Source organism: Hyla sarda, unplaced genomic scaffold (assembly GCF_029499605.1).
Source record: "Hyla sarda isolate aHylSar1 unplaced genomic scaffold, aHylSar1.hap1 scaffold_502, whole genome shotgun sequence".
Lineage (NCBI taxonomy): Eukaryota > Metazoa > Chordata > Amphibia > Anura > Hylidae > Hyla > Hyla sarda.
The window spans coordinates 82,528-105,754 of record NW_026610513.1 but is presented as its reverse complement, the minus strand read 5'-3'; the positions used below and the strand labels follow the sequence as shown (position 1 = coordinate 105,754).

General features: G+C 45.7%; 10 non-coding genes across 10 annotated transcripts; all 10 read right to left on the bottom strand.

Annotated features, from left to right (window-relative positions):
• Positions 1 to 1,321: 1,321 nt before the first annotated feature.
• Positions 1,322 to 1,512, bottom strand: LOC130337676 (U2 spliceosomal RNA). The gene has a single exon (XR_008878524.1). It is a non-coding gene; the product is annotated as a U2 spliceosomal RNA (small nuclear RNA).
• Positions 1,513 to 3,590: 2,078 nt separating this feature from the next.
• Positions 3,591 to 3,781, bottom strand: LOC130337675 (U2 spliceosomal RNA). Its single transcript, XR_008878523.1, has one exon. It is a non-coding gene; the product is annotated as a U2 spliceosomal RNA (small nuclear RNA).
• Positions 3,782 to 5,870: 2,089 nt separating this feature from the next.
• On the bottom strand, positions 5,871 to 6,061 carry LOC130337674 (U2 spliceosomal RNA). The gene has a single exon (XR_008878522.1). It is a non-coding gene; the product is annotated as a U2 spliceosomal RNA (small nuclear RNA).
• Positions 6,062 to 8,140: 2,079 nt separating this feature from the next.
• On the bottom strand, positions 8,141 to 8,331 carry LOC130337673 (U2 spliceosomal RNA). The gene has a single exon (XR_008878521.1). It is a non-coding gene; the product is annotated as a U2 spliceosomal RNA (small nuclear RNA).
• A 2,093-nt stretch (positions 8,332 to 10,424) lies between these two features.
• Positions 10,425 to 10,615, bottom strand: LOC130337619 (U2 spliceosomal RNA). Its single transcript, XR_008878474.1, has one exon. It is a non-coding gene; the product is annotated as a U2 spliceosomal RNA (small nuclear RNA).
• A 2,080-nt stretch (positions 10,616 to 12,695) lies between these two features.
• On the bottom strand, positions 12,696 to 12,887 carry LOC130337571 (U2 spliceosomal RNA). The gene has a single exon (XR_008878429.1). It is a non-coding gene; the product is annotated as a U2 spliceosomal RNA (small nuclear RNA).
• A 2,088-nt stretch (positions 12,888 to 14,975) lies between these two features.
• Positions 14,976 to 15,166, bottom strand: LOC130337672 (U2 spliceosomal RNA). The gene has a single exon (XR_008878520.1). It is a non-coding gene; the product is annotated as a U2 spliceosomal RNA (small nuclear RNA).
• Positions 15,167 to 17,250: 2,084 nt separating this feature from the next.
• On the bottom strand, positions 17,251 to 17,441 carry LOC130337671 (U2 spliceosomal RNA). Its single transcript, XR_008878519.1, has one exon. It is a non-coding gene; the product is annotated as a U2 spliceosomal RNA (small nuclear RNA).
• A 2,092-nt stretch (positions 17,442 to 19,533) lies between these two features.
• LOC130337670 (U2 spliceosomal RNA) lies at positions 19,534 to 19,724 on the bottom strand. The gene has a single exon (XR_008878518.1). It is a non-coding gene; the product is annotated as a U2 spliceosomal RNA (small nuclear RNA).
• Positions 19,725 to 21,812: 2,088 nt separating this feature from the next.
• Positions 21,813 to 22,003, bottom strand: LOC130337669 (U2 spliceosomal RNA). Its single transcript, XR_008878517.1, has one exon. It is a non-coding gene; the product is annotated as a U2 spliceosomal RNA (small nuclear RNA).
• Between the last annotated feature and the right edge of the window lie 1,224 nt (positions 22,004 to 23,227).

Below are 23,227 nucleotides of genomic sequence, written 5' to 3'. Positions count from 1 at the left end.
GGTATTGAGTGACATCACAGCACAGTGCTAAGGCTCCTGGGCCTGGACACAGCAGCGGCTGCAATATCTCAACGGAGAATACGTTTATATATATGTGTGTGTGTGCGCGTATATATATATATATATATATATATATATATATATATATATATATTCTCCGCCGAAATCACTTTTAAACCCATTTCCACCTTTTCCTTTTTTTCCCTTCTCTTCCTCTTACTTTTTTTTCACGTTTTTTTACGTTTTTCTCCTTTTCGCCTCTTTTCTGGGCGTATTATTCTTCTTTTTCTTCTTTTTTTTCGTCTAATGCATACCCCATCAGTGCAGCAATGCTTATTCAATACCGCCAGCAGATGGAGACACTGGGGGATAATTTTCTAAGGATTTATACTGATTTTTCCTGTCTGAATTTGTCGCACAGAAAGTTGCAGGCCAAATATGTGTGACATTTCTGCGACTTTAGCTTCTAGAGCATTTTTACAACATTATACATAGGTGCTGAATACATAAAAAGCGACTGTTCAGCGACAGACAAGTCGCATCGGCTGAAAGTAGGCCAGAATGTCAGTCCATGTTGGAGCAGGTTTAGATACAGTCTAAAGTATAGATCTCAAAGTCTGTGCACAGAATTTAGCAAGGGCCTCGCACCTTCTGATGCATCAGGTAGGTGCACAATAGCATAGCCTAACCCTCTGTACTTTGGTCTATATTGATGCGGGACATAGACAGCCAGCTGATGACCAATCCATTAGTGCAATGGATGGCTGGAAGCATTTGTCTTTGCCTTTGCAATACCACAGAAGCAATGCATGGTCAATGTACAGCAATGACACACCTGTGTGAACAGCCAGGAGACCCCCCCCCATGTTATGTTACATAGTTACATAGTTAGTACGGTCGAAAAAAGACATATGTCCATCAAGTTCAACCAGGGAATTAAGGGGTAGGGGTGTGGCGCGATATTGGGGAAGGGATGAGATTTTATATTTCTTCATAAGCATTAATCTTATTTTGTCAATTAGGAACATTCAGCACCCACCCGCTATCAAGGCAGCTGCCTATCATGTCATGCCCTACCTGCACAGGTGTGCTGGCTACTCAAATGATCCAATTAAGGAGGCCATTTAGTCAGCAGCAGCAGAAGTCCTGTGCCTGGACGCTCCAACAGCGGCCAGACACAAGCAGAAGCAGCAGAAGCAGCAGCAGCAGCACCACCTTTTGTTTTTTGGCTGCAGCAGCAAGGCCCACAGGGCTGGCTAGCTGGCTAGCCAGCAAGCAGGTAGCAATGAAAGTAGGAATCTTTCTTTTTAACCCTGTAAGGGGGTGGTGCACTGTACCCGAAGATACTGCCATATCGGGTCAATGCATAGGGCGACGGAAGCAAGCTTCGAAATCGGCCCCCGTTCTCAAAAATCCATTTAATATATGGTCCCCAGATAGGGGACGTATCAGATATTAAACTGATAAGAACAGATACTACACTTGATCTTAGCCAAAAGGCCGAGAAGCGATAACCGTGAAAGGGGCGGGCCCAACAAGGTCCCCTTCATGGGCACTATCACTGCTTGCTGTCAGGGAGGCTGCCAGACAATTTTCCATGCACACTCTGGGCTGGGGGGCAGTCAACCACCAGTACACACAGCAGAACCTAAACCCATACCATTATTGCTAAGCAGCAAGACAGGGGCCCATTGCACTCCCACGGGGCCTTTTTAAATGCAATCCATAACCCGGATTTGCCAGGAACCCTTCTTACTCCTCCTACTTGCATGTGACACTGGGCTTAGGATCTGCATAGGAAACACACACACAAGCACACACCTACCTTTGTTGCCTGCAGATGCCTCCTTGGCTGTCCCCAAACGGTATCAAACCAACACCCACGGGAAGCTGTAAGCATAGAGGACATGCCTGCACCCCATTGGACTTACCTGTGTGGGTTAAATCCGGGTTATTTGACAACCTATGGCGGTGATGGTTCTGCTCAGGCAGAGCAGTGCTGATGCTCCTCATAAAGCTGTCGCTGCTGTGAAGGTTCTAGGTGACATCACAAATCCCTATGGTTACATACACAACAAAGCTGGGTTGTTGTTGTTTACACTCTGCAAGGCCTGTGGAAGTGAGTGACATCATAGCACTGTAGTTCTGAGGGTTCTAGATGGATGCAACAATCTCCTGTTGCTTCTATGAAGGCCATAATAGACGACATCACCAAACAGCTCCATAGTCACATACACAGCAAAGGAGAGATGTTGTTTACACCTAGTGATGTCAGTGGTATTGAGTGACATCACAGCACAGTGCTAAGGCTCCTGGGCCTGGACACAGCAGCGGCTGCAATATCTCAACGGAGAATACGTTTATATATATGTGTGTGTGTGCGCGTATATATATATATATATATATATATATATATATATATATATATATTCTCCGCCGAAATCACTTTTAAACCCATTTCCACCTTTTTTTCCCTTCTCTTCCTCTTACTTTTTTTTCACGTTTTTTTACGTTTTTCTCCTTTTCGCCTCTTTTCTGGGCGTATTATTCTTCTTTTTCTTCTTTTTTTTCGTCTAATGCATACCCCATCAGTGCAGCAATGCTTATTCAATACCGCCAGCAGATGGAGACACTGGGGGATAATTTTCTAAGGATTTATACTGATTTTTCCTGTCTGAATTTGTCGCACAGAAAGTTGCAGGCCAAATATGTGTGACATTTCTGCGACTTTAGCTTCTAGAGCATTTTTACAACATTATACATAGGTGCTGAATACATAAAAAGCGACTGTTCAGCGACAGACAAGTCGCATCGGCTGAAAGTAGGCCAGAATGTCAGTCCATGTTGGAGCAGGTTTAGATACAGTCTAAAGTATAGATCTCAAAGTCTGTGCACAGAATTTAGCAAGGGCCTCGCACCTTCTGATGCATCAGGTAGGTGCACAATAGCATAGCCTAACCCTCTGTACTTTGGTCTATATTGATGCGGGACATAGACAGCCAGCTGATGACCAATCCATTAGTGCAATGGATGGCTGGAAGCATTTGTCTTTGCCTTTGCAATACCACAGAAGCAATGCATGGTCAATGTACAGCAATGACACACCTGTGTGAACAGCCAGGAGACCCCCCCCCCCCCCCCCATGTTATGTTACATAGTTACATAGTTAGTACGGTCGAAAAAAGACATATGTCCATCAAGTTCAACCAGGGAATTAAGGGGTAGGGGTGTGGCGCGATATTGGGGAAGGGATGAGATTTTATATTTCTTCATAAGCATTAATCTTATTTTGTCAATTAGGAACATTCAGCACCCACCCGCTATCAAGGCAGCTGCCTATCATGTCATGCCCTACCTGCACAGGTGTGCTGGCTACTCAAATGATCCAATTAAGGAGGCCATTTAGTCAGCAGCAGCAGAAGTCCTGTGCCTGGACGCTCCAACAGCGGCCAGACACAAGCAGAAGCAGCAGCAGCAGCACCACCTTTTGTTTTTTGGCTGCAGCAGCAAGGCCCACAGGGCTGGCTAGCTGGCTAGCCAGCAAGCAGGTAGCAATGAAAGTAGGAATCTTTCTTTTTAACCCTGTAAGGGGGTGGTGCACTGTACCCGAAGATACTGCCATATCGGGTCAATGCATAGGGCGACGGAAGCAAGCTTCGAAATCGGCCCCCGTTCTCAAAAATCCATTTAATATATGGTCCCCAGATAGGGGACGTATCAGATATTAAACTGATAAGAACAGATACTACACTTGATCTTAGCCAAAAGGCCGAGAAGCGATAACCGTGAAAGGGGCGGGCCCAACAAGGTCCCCTTCATGGGCACTATCACTGCTTGCTGTCAGGGAGGCTGCCAGACAATTTTCCATGCACACTCTGGGCTGGGGGGCAGTCAACCACCAGTACACACAGCAGAACCTAAACCCATACCATTATTGCTAAGCAGCAAGACAGGGGCCCATTGCACTCCCACGGGGCCTTTTTAAATGCAATCCATAACCCGGATTTGCCAGGAACCCTTCTTACTCCTCCTACTTGCATGTGACACTGGGCTTAGGATCTGCATAGGAAACACACACACAAGCACACACCTACCTTTGTTGCCTGCAGATGCCTCCTTGGCTGTCCCCAAACGGTATCAAACCAACACCCACGGGAAGCTGTAAGCATAGAGGACATGCCTGCACCCCATTGGACTTACCTGTGTGGGTTAAATCCGGGTTATTTGACAACCTATGGGTGATGGTTCTGCTCAGGCAGAGCAGTGCTGATGCTCCTCATAAAGCTGTCGCTGCTGTGAAGGTTCTAGGTGACATCACAAATCCCTATGGTTACATACACAACAAAGCTGGGTTGTTGTTGTTTACACTCTGCAAGGCCTGTGGAAGTGAGTGACATCATAGCACTGTAGTTCTGAGGGTTCTAGATGGATGCAACAATCTCCTGTTGCTTCTATGAAGGCCATAATAGACGACATCACCAAACAGCTCCATAGTCACATACACAGCAAAGGAGAGATGTTGTTTACACCTAGTGATGTCAGTGGTATTGAGTGACATCACAGCACAGTGCTAAGGCTCCTGGGCCTGGACACAGCAGCGGCTGCAATATCTCAACGGAGAATACGTTTATATATATGTGTGTGTGTGCGCGTATATATATATATATATATATATATATATATATATATATATATATATATTTCTCCGCCGAAATCACTTTTAAACCCATTTCCACCTTTTTTTCCCTTCTCTTCCTCTTACTTTTTTTTCACGTTTTTTTACGTTTTTCTCCTTTTCGCCTCTTTTCTGGGCGTATTATTCTTCTTTTTCTTCTTTTTTTTCGTCTAATGCATACCCCATCAGTGCAGCAATGCTTATTCAATACCGCCAGCAGATGGAGACACTGGGGGATAATTTTCTAAGGATTTATACTGATTTTTCCTGTCTGAATTTGTCGCACAGAAAGTTGCAGGCCAAATATGTGTGACATTTCTGCGACTTTAGCTTCTAGAGCATTTTTACAACATTATACATAGGTGCTGAATACATAAAAAGCGACTGTTCAGCGACAGACAAGTCGCATCGGCTGAAAGTAGGCCAGAATGTCAGTCCATGTTGGAGCAGGTTTAGATACAGTCTAAAGTATAGATCTCAAAGTCTGTGCACAGAATTTAGCAAGGGCCTCGCACCTTCTGATGCATCAGGTAGGTGCACAATAGCATAGCCTAACCCTCTGTACTTTGGTCTATATTGATGCGGGACATAGACAGCCAGCTGATGACCAATCCATTAGTGCAATGGATGGCTGGAAGCATTTGTCTTTGCCTTTGCAATACCACAGAAGCAATGCATGGTCAATGTACAGCAATGACACACCTGTGTGAACAGCCAGGAGACCCCCCCCCCCCCCCCATGTTATGTTACATAGTTACATAGTTAGTACGGTCGAAAAAAGACATATGTCCATCAAGTTCAACCAGGGAATTAAGGGGTAGGGGTGTGGCGCGATATTGGGGAAGGGATGAGATTTTATATTTCTTCATAAGCATTAATCTTATTTTGTCAATTAGGAACATTCAGCACCCACCCGCTATCAAGGCAGCTGCCTATCATGTCATGCCCTACCTGCACAGGTGTGCTGGCTACTCAAATGATCCAATTAAGGAGGCCATTTAGTCAGCAGCAGCAGAAGTCCTGTGCCTGGACGCTCCAACAGCGGCCAGACACAAGCAGAAGCAGCAGAAGCAGCAGCAGCAGCACCACCTTTTGTTTTTTGGCTGCAGCAGCAAGGCCCACAGGGCTGGCTAGCTGGCTAGCCAGCAAGCAGGTAGCAATGAAAGTAGGAATCTTTCTTTTTAACCCTGTAAGGGGGTGGTGCACTGTACCCGAAGATACTGCCATATCGGGTCAATGCATAGGGCGACGGAAGCAAGCTTCGAAATCGGCCCCCGTTCTCAAAAATCCATTTAATATATGGTCCCCAGATAGGGGACGTATCAGATATTAAACTGATAAGAACAGATACTACACTTGATCTTAGCCAAAAGGCCGAGAAGCGATAACCGTGAAAGGGGCGGGCCCAACAAGGTCCCCTTCATGGGCACTATCACTGCTTGCTGTCAGGGAGGCTGCCAGACAATTTTCCATGCACACTCTGGGCTGGGGGGCAGTCAACCACCAGTACACACAGCAGAACCTAAACCCATACCATTATTGCTAAGCAGCAAGACAGGGGCCCATTGCACTCCCACGGGGCCTTTTTAAATGCAATCCATAACCCGGATTTGCCAGGAACCCTTCTTACTCCTCCTACTTGCATGTGACACTGGGCTTAGGATCTGCATAGGAAACACACACACAAGCACACACCTACCTTTGTTGCCTGCAGATGCCTCCTTGGCTGTCCCCAAACGGTATCAAACCAACTGAAGCTGTAAGCATAGAGGACATGCCTGCACCCCCATTGGACTTACCTGTGGTGGGTTAAATCCGGGTTATTTGACAACCTATGGCGGTGATGGTTCTGCTCAGGCAGAGCAGTGCTGGATGCTCCTCATAAAGCTGTCGCTGCTGTGAAGGTTCTAGGTGACATCACAAATCCCTATGGTTACATACACAACAAAGCTGGGTTGTTGTTGTTTAACACTCTGCAAGGGCCTGTGGAAGTGAGTGACATCATAGCACTGTAGTTCTGAGGGTTCTAGATGGATGCAACAATCTCCTGTTGGCTTCTATGAAGGCCATAATAGACGACATCACCAAACAGCTCCATAGTCACATACACAGCAAAGGAGAGATGTTGTTTACCACCTAGTGATGTCAGTGGTATTGAGTGACATCACAGCACAGTGCTAAGGCTCCTGGGCCTGGACACAGCAGCGGCTGCAATATCTCAACGGAGAATACGTTTATATATATGTGTGTGTGTGCGCATATATACTATATATATATATATATATATATATATATTTCTCCGCCGAAATCACTTTTAAACCCATTTCCACCTTTTTTTCCCTTCTCTTCTCTTACCTTTTTTTTCAACGTTTTTTTACGTTTTTCTCCTTTTCGCTCTTTTCTGGGCGTATTATTCTTCTTTTTCTTCTTTTTTTTTCGTCTAATGCATACCCCATCAGTGCAGGCAATGCTTATTCAATACCGCCAGCAGATGGAGACACTGGGGGATAATTTTCTAAGGATTTATACTGATTTTTCCTGTCTGAATTTGTCGCACAGAAAGTTGCAGGCCAAATATGTGTGACATTTCTGCGACTTTTAGCTTCTAGAGCATTTTTACAACATTATACATAGGTGCTGAATACATAAAAGCGACTGTTCAGCGACAGACAAAGTCGCATCGGCTGAAAGTAGGCCAGAATGTCAGTCCATGTTGGAGCAGGTTTAGATACAGTCTAAAGTATAGATCTCAAAGTCTGTGCACAGAATTTAGCAAGGGCCTCGCACCTTCTGATGCATCAGGTAGGTGCACAATAGCATAGCCTAACCCTCTGTACTTTGGTCTATATTGATGCGGGACATAGACAGCCAGCTGATGACCAATCCATTAGTGCAATGGATGGCTGGAAGCATTTGTCTTTGCCTTTGCAATACCACAGAAGCAATGCATGGTCAATGTACAGCAATGACACACCTGTGTGAACAGCCAGGAGACCCCCCCCATGTTATGTTACATAGTTACATAGTTAGTACGGTCGAAAAAAGACATATGTCCATCAAGTTCAACCAGGGAATTAAGGGGTAGGGGTGTGGCGCGATATTGGGGAAGGGATGAGATTTTATATTTCTTCATAAGCATTAATCTTATTTTGTCAATTAGGAACATTCAGCACCCACCCGCTATCAAGGCAGCTGCCTATCATGTCATGCCCTACCTGCACAGGTGTGCTGGCCCTACTTCCCAAATGATCCAATTAAGGAGGCCATTTAGTCAGCAGCAGCAGAAGTCCTGTGCCTGGACGCTCCAACAGCGGCCAGACACAAGCAGAAGCAGAAGCAGCAGAAGCACCACCCTTTTGTTTTTTGGCTGCAGCAGCAGCAGCAAGGCCCACAGGGCTGGCTAGCTGGCTAGCCAGCAAGCAGGTAGCAATGAAAGTAGGAATCTTTCTTTTTAACCCTGTAAGGGGGTGGTGCACTGTACCCGAAGATACTGCCATATCGGGTCAATGCATAGGGCGACGGAAGCAAGCTTCGAAATCGGCCCCCGTTCTCAAAAATCCATTTAATATATGGTCCCCAGATAGGGGACGTATCAGATATTAAACTGATAAGAACAGATACTACACTTGATCTTAGCCAAAAGGCCGAGAAGCGATAACCGTGAAAGGGGCGGGCCCAACAAGGTCCCCTTCATGGGCACTATCACTGCTTGCTGTCAGGGAGGCTGCCAGACAATTTTCCATGCACACTCTGGACTGGGGGGCAGTCAACCACCAGTACACACAGCAGAACCTAAACCCATACATTATTGCTAAGCAGCAAGGGACAGGGGCCCATTGCACTCCCACGGGGCCTTTTTAAATGCAATCCATACCCGGATTTGCCAGGAACCCTTCTTACTCCTCATACTTGCATGTGACACTGGGCTTAGGATCTGCATAGGAAACACACACACAAGCACACACCTACCTTTGTTGCCTGCAGATGCCTCCTTGGCTGTCCCCCAAACGGTATCAAACCAACACCCACGGGAAGCTGTAAGCATAGAGGACATGCCTGCACCCCCATTGGACTATACCTGTGTGGGTTAAATCCGGGTTATTTGACAACCTATGGCGGTGATGGTTCTGCTCAGGCAGAGCAGTGCTGATGCTCCTCATAAAGCTGTCGCTGCTGTGAAGGTTCTAGGTGACATCACAAATCCCTATGGTTACATACACAACAAAGCTGGGTTGTTGTTGTTTACACTCTGCAAGGCCTGTGGAAGTGAGTGACATCATAGCACTGTAGTTCTGAGGGTTCTAGATGGATGCAACAATCTCCCTGCTCTGCCTTCTCTGAAGGCCATAATAGACGACATCCACCAAACAGCTCCATAGTCACATACACAGCAAAGGAGAGATGTTGTTTACACCTAGTGATGTCAGTGGTATTGAGTGACATCACAGCACAGTGCTAAGGCTCCTGGGCCTGGACACAGCAGCGGCTGCAATATCTCAACGGAGAATACGTTTATATATATGTGTGTGTGTGCGCGTACTATATATATATATATATATATATATATATACTATATATATTTCTCCGCCGAAATACACTTTTAAACCCATTTCCACCTTTTTTTACCCTTCCTCTTCCTCTTACTTTTTTTTCACGTTTTTTACGTTTTTCTCCTTTTCGCCTCTTTTCTGGGCGTATTATTCTTCTTTTTCTTCTTTTTTTTCGTCTAATGCATACCCCATCAGTGCAGCAATGCTTATTCAATACCGCCAGCAGATTGGAGACACTGGGGGATAATTTTCTAAGGATTTATACTGATTTTTCCTGTCTGAATTTGTCGCACAGAAAGTTGCAGGCCAAATATGTGTGACATTTCTGCGACTTTAGCTTCTAGAGCATTTTTACAACATTATACATAGGTGCTGAATACATAAAAAGCGACTGTTCAGCCGACAGACAAGTCGCATCGGCCTGAAAGTAGGCCAGAATGTCAGTCCATGTTGGAGCAGGTTTAGATACAGTCTAAAGTATAGATCTCAAAGTCTGTGCACAGAATTTAGCAAGGGCCTCGCACCTTCTGATGCATCAGGTAGGTGCACAATAGCATAGCCCTAACCCTCTGTACTTTGGTCTATATTGATGCGGGACATAGACAGCCAGCTGATGACCAATCCATTAGTGCAATGGATGGCTGGAAGCATTTGTCTTTGCCTTTGCAATACCCACAGAAGCAATGCATGGTCAATGTACAGCAATGACACACCTGTGTGAACAGCCAGGAGACCCCCCCCATGTTATGTTACATAGTTACATAGTTAGTACGGTCGTAAAAAAGACATATGTCCATCAAGTTCAACCAGGGAATTAAGGGGTAGGGGTGTGCGCGATATTGGGGAAGGGATGAGATTTTATATTTCTTCATAAGCATTAATCTTATTTTGTCAATTAGGAACATTCAGCACCCACCCGCTATCAAGGCAGCTGCCTATCATGTCATGCCCTACCTGCACTGGTGTGCTGGCTACTCAAATGATCCAATTAAGGAGGCCATTTAGTCAGCAGCAGCAGAAGTCCTGTGCCTGGACGCTCCAACAGCGGCCAGACACAAGCAGAAGCAGAAGCAGCAGAAGCACCACCTTTTGTTTTTTGGCTGCAGCAGCAGCAGCAAGGCCCACAGGGCTGGCTAGCTGGCTAGCCAGCAAGCAGGTAGCAATGAAAGTAGGAATCTTTCTTTTTAACCCCTGTAAGGGGGTGGTGCACTGTACCCGAAGATACTGCCATATCGGGTCAATGCATAGGGCGACGGAAGCAAGCTTCGAAATCGGCCCCCGTTTCTCAAAAATCCTTTAATATATGGTCCCCAGATAGGGGACGTATCAGATATTAAACTGATAAGAACAGATACTACACTTGATCTTAGCCAAAAGGCCGAGAAGCGATAACCGTGAAGGGGCGGGCCCAACAAGGTCCCCTTCATGGGCACTATCACTGCTTGCTTTCAGGGAGGCTGCCAGACAATTTTCCATGCACACTCTGGACTGGGGGGCAGTCAACCACCAGTACACACAGCAGAACCTAAACCCATACCATTATTGCTAAGCAGCAAGACAGGGGCCCATTGCACTCCCACGGGGCCTTTTTAAATGCAATCCATAACCCGGATTTGCCAGGAACCCTTCTTACTCCTCCTACTTGCATGTGACACTGGGCTTAGGATCTGCATAGGAAACACACACACAAGCACACACCTACCTTTGTTGCCTGCAGATGCCTCCTTGGCTGTCCCCAAACGGTATCAAACCAACACCCACGGGAAGCTGTAAGCATAGAGGACATGCCTGCACCCCATTGGACTTACCTGTGTGGGTTAAATCCGGTTATTTGACAACCTATGGCGGTGTATGGTTCTGCTCAGGCAGAGCAGTGCTGATGCTCCTCATAAAGCTGTCGCTGCTGTGAAGGTTCTAGGTGACATCACAAATCCCTATGGTTACATACACAACAAAGCTGTGTTGTTGTTGTTTACACTCTGCAAGGCCTGTGGAAGTGAGTGACATCATAGCACTGTAGTTCTGAGGGTTCTAGATGGATGCAACAATCTCCTGTTGCTTCTATGAAGGCCATAATAGACGACATCACCAAACAGCTCCATAGTCACATACACAGCAAAGGAGAGATGTTGTTTACACCTAGTGATGTCAGTGGTATTGAGTGACATCACAGCACAGTGCTAAGGCTCCTGGCCTGGACACAGCAGCGGCTGCAATATCTCAACGGAGAATACGTTTATATATATGTGTGTGTGTGCGCGTATATATATATATATATATATATATATATATATATATATATATATTTCTCCGCCGAAATCACTTTTAAACCCATTTCCACCTTTTTTTCCCTTCTCTTCCTCTTACTTTTTTTTCACGTTTTTTTACGTTTTTCCTCCTTTTCGCCTCTTTTCTGGGCGTATTATTCTTCTTTTTCTTCTTTTTTTTCGTCTAATGCATACCCCATCAGTGCAGCAATGCTTATTCAATACCGCCAGCAGATGGAGACACTGGGGGATAATTTTCTAAGGATTTATACTGATTTTTCCTGTCTGAATTTGTCGCACAGAAAGTTGCAGGCCAAATATGTGTGACATTTCTGCGACTTTAGCTTCTAGAGCATTTTTACAACATTATACATAGGTGCTGAATACATAAAAAGCGACTGTTCAGCGACAGACAAGTCGCATCGGCTGAAAGTAGGCCAGAATGTCAGTCCATGTTGGAGCAGGTTTAGATACAGTCTAAAGTATAGATCTCAAAGTCTGTGCACAGAATTTAGCAAGGGCCTCGCACCTTCTGATGCATCAGGTAGGTGCACAATAGCATAGCCTAACCCTCTGTACTTTGGTCTATATTGATGCGGGACATAGACAGCCAGCTGATGACCAATCCATTAGTGCAATGGATGGCTGGAAGCATTTGTCTTTGCCTTTGCAATACCACAGGAAGCAATGCATGGTCAATGTACAGCAATGACACACCTGTGTGAACAGCCAGGAGACCCCCCCCATGTTATGTTACATAGTTACATAGTTAGTACGGTCGAAAAAAGACATATGTCCATCAAGTTCAACCAGGGAATTAAGGGGTAGGGTGTGGCGCGATATTGGGGAAGGGATGAGATTTTATATTTCTTCATAAGCATTAATCTTATTTTGTCAATTAGGAACATTCAGCACCCACCCGCTATCAAGGCAGCTGCCTATCATGTCATGCCCTACCTGCACAGGTGTGCTGGCTACTCAAATGATCCAATTAAGGAGGCCATTTAGTCAGCAGCAGCAGAAGGTCCTGTGCCTGGACGCTCCAACAGCGGCCAGACACAAGCAGAAGCAGAAGCAGCAGAAGCACCACCTTTTGTTTTTTGGCTGCAGCAGCAGCAGCAAGGCCCACAGGGCTGGCTAGCTGGCTAGCCAGCAAGCAGGTAGCAATGAAAGTAGGAATCTTTCTTTTTAACCCTGTAAGGGGGTGGGTGCACTGTACCCGAAGATACTGCCATATCGGGTCAATGCATAGGGCGACAGAAGCAAGCTTCGAAATCGGCCCCCGTTCTCCAAAAATCCATTTAATATATGGTCCCCAGATAGGGGACGTATCAGATATTAAACTGATAAGAACAGATACTACACTTGATCTTAGCCAAAAGGCCGAGAAGCGATAACCGTGAAAGGGGCGGGCCCAACAAGGTCCCCTTCATGGGCACTATCACTGCTTGCTGTCAGGAGGCTGCCAGACAATTTTCCATGCACACTCTGGGCTGGGGGGCAGTCAACCACCAGTACACACAGCAGAACCTAAACCCATACCATTATTGCTAAGCAGCAAGACAGGGGCCCATTGCACTCCCACGGGGCCTTTTTAAAATGCAATCCATAACCCGGATTTGCCAGGAACCCTTCTTACTCCTCCTACTTGCATGTGACACTGGGCTTAGGATCTGCATAGGAAACACACACACAAGCCACACACCTACCTTTGTTGCCTGCAGATGCCTCCTTGGCTGTCCCCAAACGGTATCAAAACCAACCACCCACGGGAAGCTGTAAGCATAGAGGACATGCCTGCACCCCATTGGACTTACCTGTGTGGGTTAAATCCGGGTTATTTGACAACCTATGGCGGTGATGGTTCTGCTCAGGCAGAGCAGTGCTGATGCTCCTCATAAAGCTGTCGCTGCTGTGAAGGTTCTAGGTGACATCACAAATCCCTATGGTTACATACACAACAAAGCTGGGTTGTTGTTGTTTACACTCTGCAAGGCCTGTGGAAGTGAGTGACATCATAGCACTGTAGTTCTGAGGGTTCTAGATGGATGCAACAATCTCCTGTTGCTTCTATGAAGGCCATAATAGACGACATCACCAAACAGCTCCATAGTCACATACACAGCAAAGGAGAGATGTTGTTTACACCTAGTGATGTCAGTGGTATTGAGTGACATCACAGCACAGTGCTAAGGCTCCCTGGGCCTGGACACAGCAGCGGCTGCAATATCTCAACGGAGAATACGTTTATATATATGTGTGTGTGTGCGCGTGTATATATATATATATATATATATATATATATATATATTTCTCCGCCGAAATCACTTTTAAACCCATTTCCACCTTTTTTTTCCCTTCTCTTCCTCTTACTTTTTTTTCACGTTTTTTTACGTTTTTCTCCTTTTCGCCTCTTTTCTGGGCGTATTATTCTTCTTTTTCTTCTTTTTTTTCGTCTAATGCATACCCCATCAGTGCAGCAATGCTTATTCAATACCGCCAGCAGATGGAGACACTGGGGGATAATTTTCTAAGGATTTATACTGATTTTTCCTGTCTGAATTTGTCGCACAGAAAGTTGCAGGCCAAATATGTGTGACATTTCTGCGACTTTAGCTTCTAGAGCATTTTTACAACATTATACATAGGTGCTGAATACATAAAAAGCGACTGTTCAGCGACAGACAAGTCGCATCGGCTGAAAGTAGGCCAGAATGTCAGTCCATGTTGGAGCAGGTTTAGATACAGTCTAAAGTATAGATCTCAAAGTCTGTGCACAGAATTTAGCAAGGGCCTCGCACCTTCTGATGCATCAGGTAGGTGCACAATAGCATAGCCTAACCCTCTGTACTTTGGTCTATATTGATGCGGGACATAGACAGCAGCTGATGACCAATCCATTAGTGCAATGGATGGCTGGAAGCATTTGTCTTTGCCTTTGCAATACCACAGAAGCAATGTCATGGTCAATGTACAGCAATGACACACCTGTGTGAACAGCCAGGAGACCCCCCCCATGTTATGTTACATAGTTACATAGTTAGTACGGTCGAAAAAAGACATATGTCCATCAAGTTCAACCAGGGAATTAAGGGGTAGGGGTGTGGCGCGATATTGGGGAAGGGATGAGATTTTATATTTCTTCATAAGCATTAATCTTATTTTGTCAATTAGGAACATTCAGCACCCACCCGCTATCAAGGCAGCTGCCTATCATGTCATGCCCTACCTGCACAGGTGTGCTGGCTACTCAAATGATCCAATTAAGGAGGCCATTTAGTCAGCAGCAGCAGAAGTCCTGTGCCTGGACGCTCCAACAGCGGCCAGACACAAGCAGAAGCAGAAGCAGCAGAAGCAGCAGCAGCACCACCTTTTTGTTTTTTGGCTGCAGCAGCAGCAGCAAGGCCCACAGGGCTGGCTAGCTGGCTAGCCAGCAAGCAGGTAGCAATGAAAGTAGGAATCTTTCTTTTTAACCCTGTAAGGGGGTGGTGCACTGTACCCGAAGATACTGCCATATCGGGTCAATGCATAGGGCGACGGAAGCAAGCTTCGAAATCGGCCCCCGTTCTCAAAAATCCATTTAATATATGGTCCCCAGATAGGGGACGTATCAGATATTAAACTGATAAGAACAGATACTACACTTGATCTTAGCCAAAAGGCCGAGAAGCGATAACCGTGAAAGGGGCGGGCCCAACAAGGTCCCCTTCATGGGCACTATCACTGCTTGCTGTCAGGGAGGCTGCCAGACAATTTTCCATGCACACTCTGGGCTGGGGGGGCAGTCAACCACCAGTACACACAGCAGAACCTAAACCCCATACCATTATTGCTAAGCAGCAAGACAGGGGCCCATTGCACTCCCACGGGGCCTTTTTAAATGCAATCCATAACCAGGAACCCTTCTTACTCCTCCTACTTGCATGTGACACTGGGCTTAGGATCTGCATAGGAAACACACACACAAGCACACACCTACCTTTGTTGCCTGCAGATGCCTCCTTGGCTGTCCCCAAACGGTATCAAACCAACACCCACGGGAAGCTGTAAGCATAGAGGACATGCCTGCACCCCATTGGACTTACCTGTGTGGGTTAAATCCGGGTTATTTGACAACCTATGGCGGTGATGGTTCTGCTCAGGCAGAGCAGTGCTGATGCTCCTCATAAAGCTGTCGCTGCTGTGAAGGTTCTAGGTGACATCACAAATCCCTATGGTTACATACACAACAAAGCTGGGTTGTTGTTGTTTACACTCTGCAAGGCCTGTGGAAGTGAGTGACATCATAGCACTGTAGTTCTGAGGGTTCTAGATGGATGCAACAATCTCCTGTTGCTTCTATGAAGGCCATAATAGACGACATCACCAAACAGCTCCATAGTCACATACACAGCAAAGGAGAGATGTTGTTTACACCTAGTGATGTCAGTGGTATTGAGTGACATCACAGCACAGTGCTAAGGCTCCTGGGCCTGGACACAGCAGCGGCTGCAATATCTCAACGGAGAATACGTTTATATATATGTGTGTGTGTGCGCGTATATATATATATATATATATATATATATATATATATATATATATATATTTCTCCGCCGAAATCACTTTTAAACCCATTTCCACCTTTTTTTCCCTTCTCTTCCTCTTACTTTTTTTTCACGTTTTTTTACGTTTTTCTCCTTTTCGCCTCTTTTCTGGGCGTATTATTCTTCTTTTTCTTCTTTTTTTTCGTCTAATGCATACCCCATCAGTGCAGCAATGCTTATTCAATACCGCCAGCAGATGGAGACACTGGGGGATAATTTTCTAAGGATTTATACTGATTTTTCCTGTCTGAATTTGTCGCACAGAAAGTTGCAGGCCAAATATGTGTGACATTTCTGCGACTTTAGCTTCTAGAGCATTTTTACAACATTATACATAGGTGCTGAATACATAAAAAGCGACTGTTCAGCGACAGACAAGTCGCATCGGCTGAAAGTAGGCCAGAATGTCAGTCCATGTTGGAGCAGGTTTAGATACAGTCTAAAGTATAGATCTCAAAGTCTGTGCACAGAATTTAGCAAGGGCCTCGCACCTTCTGATGCATCAGGTAGGTGCACAATAGCATAGCCTAACCCTCTGTACTTTGGTCTATATTGATGCGGGACATAGACAGCCAGCTGATGACCAATCCATTAGTGCAATGGATGGCTGGAAGCATTTGTCTTTGCCTTTGCAATACCACAGAAGCAATGCATGGTCAATGTACAGCAATGACACACCTGTGTGAACAGCCAGGAGACCCCCCCCATGTTATGTTACATAGTTACATAGTTAGTACGGTCGAAAAAAGACATATGTCCATCAAGTTCAACCAGGGAATTAAGGGGTAGGGGTGTGGCGCGATATTGGGGAAGGGATGAGATTTTATATTTCTTCATAAGCATTAATCTTATTTTGTCAATTAGGAACATTCAGCACCCACCCGCTATCAAGGCAGCTGCCTATCATGTCATGCCCTACCTGCACAGGTGTGCTGGCTACTCAAATGATCCAATTAAGGAGGCCATTTAGTCAGCAGCAGCAGAAGTCCTGTGCCTGGACGCTCCAACAGCGGCCAGACACAAGCAGAAGCAGAAGCAGCAGAAGCAGCAGCAGCACCACCTTTTGTTTTTTGGCTGCAGCAGCAGCAGCAAGGCCCACAGGGCTGGCTAGCTGGCTAGCCAGCAAGCAGGTAGCAATGAAAGTAGGAATCTTTCTTTTTAACCCTGTAAGGGGGTGGTGCACTGTACCCGAAGATACTGCCATATCGGGTCAATGCATAGGGCGACGGAAGCAAGCTTCGAAATCGGCCCCCGTTCTCAAAAATCCATTTAATATATGGTCCCCAGATAGGGGACGTATCAGATATTAAACTGATAAGAACAGATACTACACTTGATCTTAGCCAAAAGGCCGAGAAGCGATAACCGTGAAAGGGGCGGGCCCAACAAGGTCCCCTTCATGGGCACTATCACTGCTTGCTGTCAGGGAGGCTGCCAGACAATTTTCCATGCACACTCTGGGCTGGGGGGCAGTCAACCACCAGTACACACAGCAGAACCTAAACCCATACCATTATTGCTAAGCAGCAAGACAGGGGCCCATTGCACTCCCACGGGGCCTTTTTAAATGCAATCCATAACCCGGATTTGCCAGGAACCCTTCTTACTCCTCCTACTTGCATGTGACACTGGGCTTAGGATCTGCATAGGAAACACACACACAAGCACACACCTACCTTTGTTGCCTGCAGATGCCTCCTTGGCTGTCCCCAAACGGTATCAAACCAACACCCACGGGAAGCTGTAAGCATAGAGGACATGCCTGCACCCCATTGGACTTACCTGTGTGGGTTAAATCCGGGTTATTTGACAACCTATGGCGGTGATGGTTCTGCTCAGGCAGAGCAGTGCTGATGCTCCTCATAAAGCTGTCGCTGCTGTGAAGGTTCTAGGTGACATCACAAATCCCTATGGTTACATACACAACAAAGCTGGGTTGTTGTTGTTTACACTCTGCAAGGCCTGTGGAAGTGAGTGACATCATAGCACTGTAGTTCTGAGGGTTCTAGATGGATGCAACAATCTCCTGTTGCTTCTATGAAGGCCATAATAGACGACATCACCAAACAGCTCCATAGTCACATACACAGCAAAGGAGAGATGTTGTTTACACCTAGTGATGTCAGTGGTATTGAGTGACATCACAGCACAGTGCTAAGGCTCCTGGGCCTGGACACAGCAGCGGCTGCAATATCTCAACGGAGAATACGTTTATATATATGTGTGTGTGTGCGCGTATATATATATATATATATATATATATATATATATATATATATATATATATCTCCGCCGAAATCACTTTTAAACCCATTTCCACCTTTTTTTCCCTTCTCTTCCTCTTACTTTTTTTTCACGTTTTTTTACGTTTTTCTCCTTTTCGCCTCTTTTCTGGGCGTATTATTCTTCTTTTTCTTCTTTTTTTTCGTCTAATGCATACCCCATCAGTGCAGCAATGCTTATTCAATACCGCCAGCAGATGGAGACACTGGGGGATAATTTTCTAAGGATTTATACTGATTTTTCCTGTCTGAATTTGTCGCACAGAAAGTTGCAGGCCAAATATGTGTGACATTTCTGCGACTTTAGCTTCTAGAGCATTTTTACAACATTATACATAGGTGCTGAATACATAAAAAGCGACTGTTCAGCGACAGACAAGTCGCATCGGCTGAAAGTAGGCCAGAATGTCAGTCCATGTTGGAGCAGGTTTAGATACAGTCTAAAGTATAGATCTCAAAGTCTGTGCACAGAATTTAGCAAGGGCCTCGCACCTTCTGATGCATCAGGTAGGTGCACAATAGCATAGCCTAACCCTCTGTACTTTGGTCTATATTGATGCGGGACATAGACAGCCAGCTGATGACCAATCCATTAGTGCAATGGATGGCTGGAAGCATTTGTCTTTGCCTTTGCAATACCACAGAAGCAATGCATGGTCAATGTACAGCAATGACACACCTGTGTGAACAGCCAGGAGACCCCCCCCATGTTATGTTACATAGTTACATAGTTAGTACGGTCGAAAAAAGACATATGTCCATCAAGTTCAACCAGGGAATTAAGGGGTAGGGGTGTGGCGCGATATTGGGGAAGGGATGAGATTTTATATTTCTTCATAAGCATTAATCTTATTTTGTCAATTAGGAACATTCAGCACCCACCCGCTATCAAGGCAGCTGCCTATCATGTCATGCCCTACCTGCACAGGTGTGCTGGCTACTCAAATGATCCAATTAAGGAGGCCATTTAGTCAGCAGCAGCAGAAGTCCTGTGCCTGGACGCTCCAACAGCGGCCAGACACAAGCAGAAGCAGAAGCAGCAGAAGCAGCAGCAGCACCACCTTTTGTTTTTTGGCTGCAGCAGCAGCAGCAAGGCCCACAGGGCTGGCTAGCTGGCTAGCCAGCAAGCAGGTAGCAATGAAAGTAGGAATCTTTCTTTTTAACCCTGTAAGGGGGTGGTGCACTGTACCCGAAGATACTGCCATATCGGGTCAATGCATAGGGCGACGGAAGCAAGCTTCGAAATCGGCCCCCGTTCTCAAAAATCCATTTAATATATGGTCCCCAGATAGGGGACGTATCAGATATTAAACTGATAAGAACAGATACTACACTTGATCTTAGCCAAAAGGCCGAGAAGCGATAACCGTGAAAGGGGCGGGCCCAACAAGGTCCCCTTCATGGGCACTATCACTGCTTGCTGTCAGGGAGGCTGCCAGACAATTTTCCATGCACACTCTGGGCTGGGGGGCAGTCAACCACCAGTACACACAGCAGAACCTAAACCCATACCATTATTGCTAAGCAGCAAGACAGGGGCCCATTGCACTCCCACGGGGCCTTTTTAAATGCAATCCATAACCCGGATTTGCCAGGAACCCTTCTTACTCCTCCTACTTGCATGTGACACTGGGCTTAGGATCTGCATAGGAAACACACACACAAGCACACACCTACCTTTGTTGCCTGCAGATGCCTCCTTGGCTGTCCCCAAACGGTATCAAACCAACACCCACGGGAAGCTGTAAGCATAGAGGACATGCCTGCACCCCATTGGACTTACCTGTGTGGGTTAAATCCGGGTTATTTGACAACCTATGGCGGTGATGGTTCTGCTCAGGCAGAGCAGTGCTGATGCTCCTCATAAAGCTGTCGCTGCTGTGAAGGTTCTAGGTGACATCACAAATCCCTATGGTTACATACACAACAAAGCTGGGTTGTTGTTGTTTACACTCTGCAAGGCCTGTGGAAGTGAGTGACATCATAGCACTGTAGTTCTGAGGGTTCTAGATGGATGCAACAATCTCCTGTTACTTCTATGAAGGCCATAATAGACGACATCACCAAACAGCTCCATAGTCACATACACAGCAAAGGAGAGATGTTGTTTACACCTAGTGATGTCAGTGGTATTGAGTGACATCACAGCACAGTGCTAAGGCTCCTGGGCCTGGACACAGCAGCGGCTGCAATATCTCAACGGAGAATACGTTTATATATATGTGTGTGTGTGCGCGTATATATATATATATATATATATATATATATATATATATATATATTTCTCCGCCGAAATCACTTTTAAACCCATTTCCACCTTTTTTTCCCTTCTCTTCCTCTTACTTTTTTTTCACGTTTTTTTACGTTTTTCTCCTTTTCGCCTCTTTTCTGGGCGTATTATTCTTCTTTTTCTTCTTTTTTTTCGTCTAATACATACCCCATCAGTGCAGCAATGCTTATTCAATACCGCCAGCAGATGGAGACACTGGGGGATAATTTTCTAAGGATTTATACTGATTTTTCCTGTCTGAATTTGTCGCACAGAAAGTTGCAGGCCAAATATGTGTGACATTTCTGCGACTTTAGCTTCTAGAGCATTTTTACAACATTATACATAGGTGCTGAATACATAAAAAGCGACTGTTCAGCGACAGACAAGTCGCATCGGCTGAAAGTAGGCCAGAATGTCAGTCCATGTTGGAGCAGGTTTAGATACAGTCTAAAGTATAGATCTCAAAGTCTGTGCACAGAATTTAGCAAGGGCCTCGCACCTTCTGATGCATCAGGTAGGTGCACAATAGCATAGCCTAACCCTCTGTACTTTGGTCTATATTGATGCGGGACATAGACAGCCAGCTGATGACCAATCCATTAGTGCAATGGATGGCTGGAAGCATTTGTCTTTGCCTTTGCAATACCACAGAAGCAATGCATGGTCAATGTACAGCAATGACACACCTGTGTGAACAGCCAGGAGACCCCCCCCATGTTATGTTACATAGTTACATAGTTAGTACGGTCGAAAAAAGACATATGTCCATCAAGTTCAACCAGGGAATTAAGGGGTAGGGGTGTGGCGCGATATTGGGGAAGGGATGAGATTTTATATTTCTTCATAAGCATTAATCTTATTTTGTCAATTAGGAACATTCAGCACCCACCCGCTATCAAGGCAGCTGCCTATCATGTCATGCCCTACCTGCACAGGTGTGCTGGCTACTCAAATGATCCAATTAAGGAGGCTATTTAGTCAGCAGCAGCAGAAGTCCTGTGCCTGGACGCTCCAACAGCGGCCAGACACAAGCAGAAGCAGAAGCAGCAGAAGCAGCAGCAGCACCACCTTTTGTTTTTTGGCTGCAGCAGCAGCAGCAAGGCCCACAGGGCTGGCTAGCTGGCTAGCCAGCAAGCAGGTAGCAATGAAAGTAGGAATCTTTCTTTTTAACCCTGTAAGGGGGTGGTGCACTGTACCCGAAGATACTGCCATATCGGGTCAATGCATAGGGCGACGGAAGCAAGCTTCGAAATCGGCCCCCGTTCTCAAAAATCCATTTAATATATGGTCCCCAGATAGGGGACGTATCAGATATTAAACTGATAAGAACAGATACTACACTTGATCTTAGCCAAAAGGCCGAGAAGCGATAACCGTGAAAGGGGCGGGCCCAACAAGGTCCCCTTCATGGGCACTATCACTGCTTGCTGTCAGGGAGGCTGCCAGACAATTTTCCATGCACACTCTGGGCTGGGGGGCAGTCAACCACCAGTACACACAGCAGAACCTAAACCCATACCATTATTGCTAAGCAGCAAGACAGGGGCCCATTGCACTCCCACGGGGCCTTTTTAAATGCAATCCATAACCCGGATTTGCCAGGAACCCTTCTTACTCCTCCTACTTGCATGTGACACTGGGCTTAGGATCTGCATAGGAAACACACACACAAGCACACACCTACCTTTGTTGCCTGCAGATGCCTCCTTGGCTGTCCCCAAACGGTATCAAACCAACACCCACGGGAAGCTGTAAGCATAGAGGACATGCCTGCACCCCATTGGACTTACCTGTGTGGGTTAAATCCGGGTTATTTGACAACCTATGGCGGTGATGGTTCTGCTCAGGCAGAGCAGTGCTGATGCTCCTCATAAAGCTGTCGCTGCTGTGAAGGTTCTAGGTGACATCACAAATCCCTATGGTTACATACACAACAAAGCTGGGTTGTTGTTGTTTACACTCTGCAAGGCCTGTGGAAGTGAGTGACATCATAGCACTGTAGTTCTGAGGGTTCTAGATGGATGCAACAATCTCCTGTTGCTTCTATGAAGGCCATAATAGACAACATCACCAAACAGCTCCATAGTCACATACACAGCAAAGGAGAGATGTTGTTTACACCTAGTGATGTCAGTGGTATTGAGTGACATCACAGCACAGTGCTAAGGCTCCTGGGCCTGGACACAGCAGCGGCTGCAATATCTCAACGGAGAATACGTTTATATATATGTGTGTGTGTGCGCGTATATATATATATATATATATATATATATATATATATATATATATATCTCCGCCGAAATCACTTTTAAACCCATTTCCACCTTTTTTTCCCTTCTCTTCCTCTTACTTTTTTTTCACGTTTTTTTACGTTTTTCTCCTTTTCGCCTCTTTTCTGGGCGTATTATTCTTCTTTTTCTTCTTTTTTTTCGTCTAATGCATACCCCATCAGTGCAGCAATGCTTATTCAATACCGCCAGCAGATGGAGACACTGGGGGATAATTTTCTAAGGATTTATACTGATTTTTCCTGTCTGAATTTGTCGCACAGAAAGTTGCAGGCCAAATATGTGTGACATTTCTGCGACTTTAGCT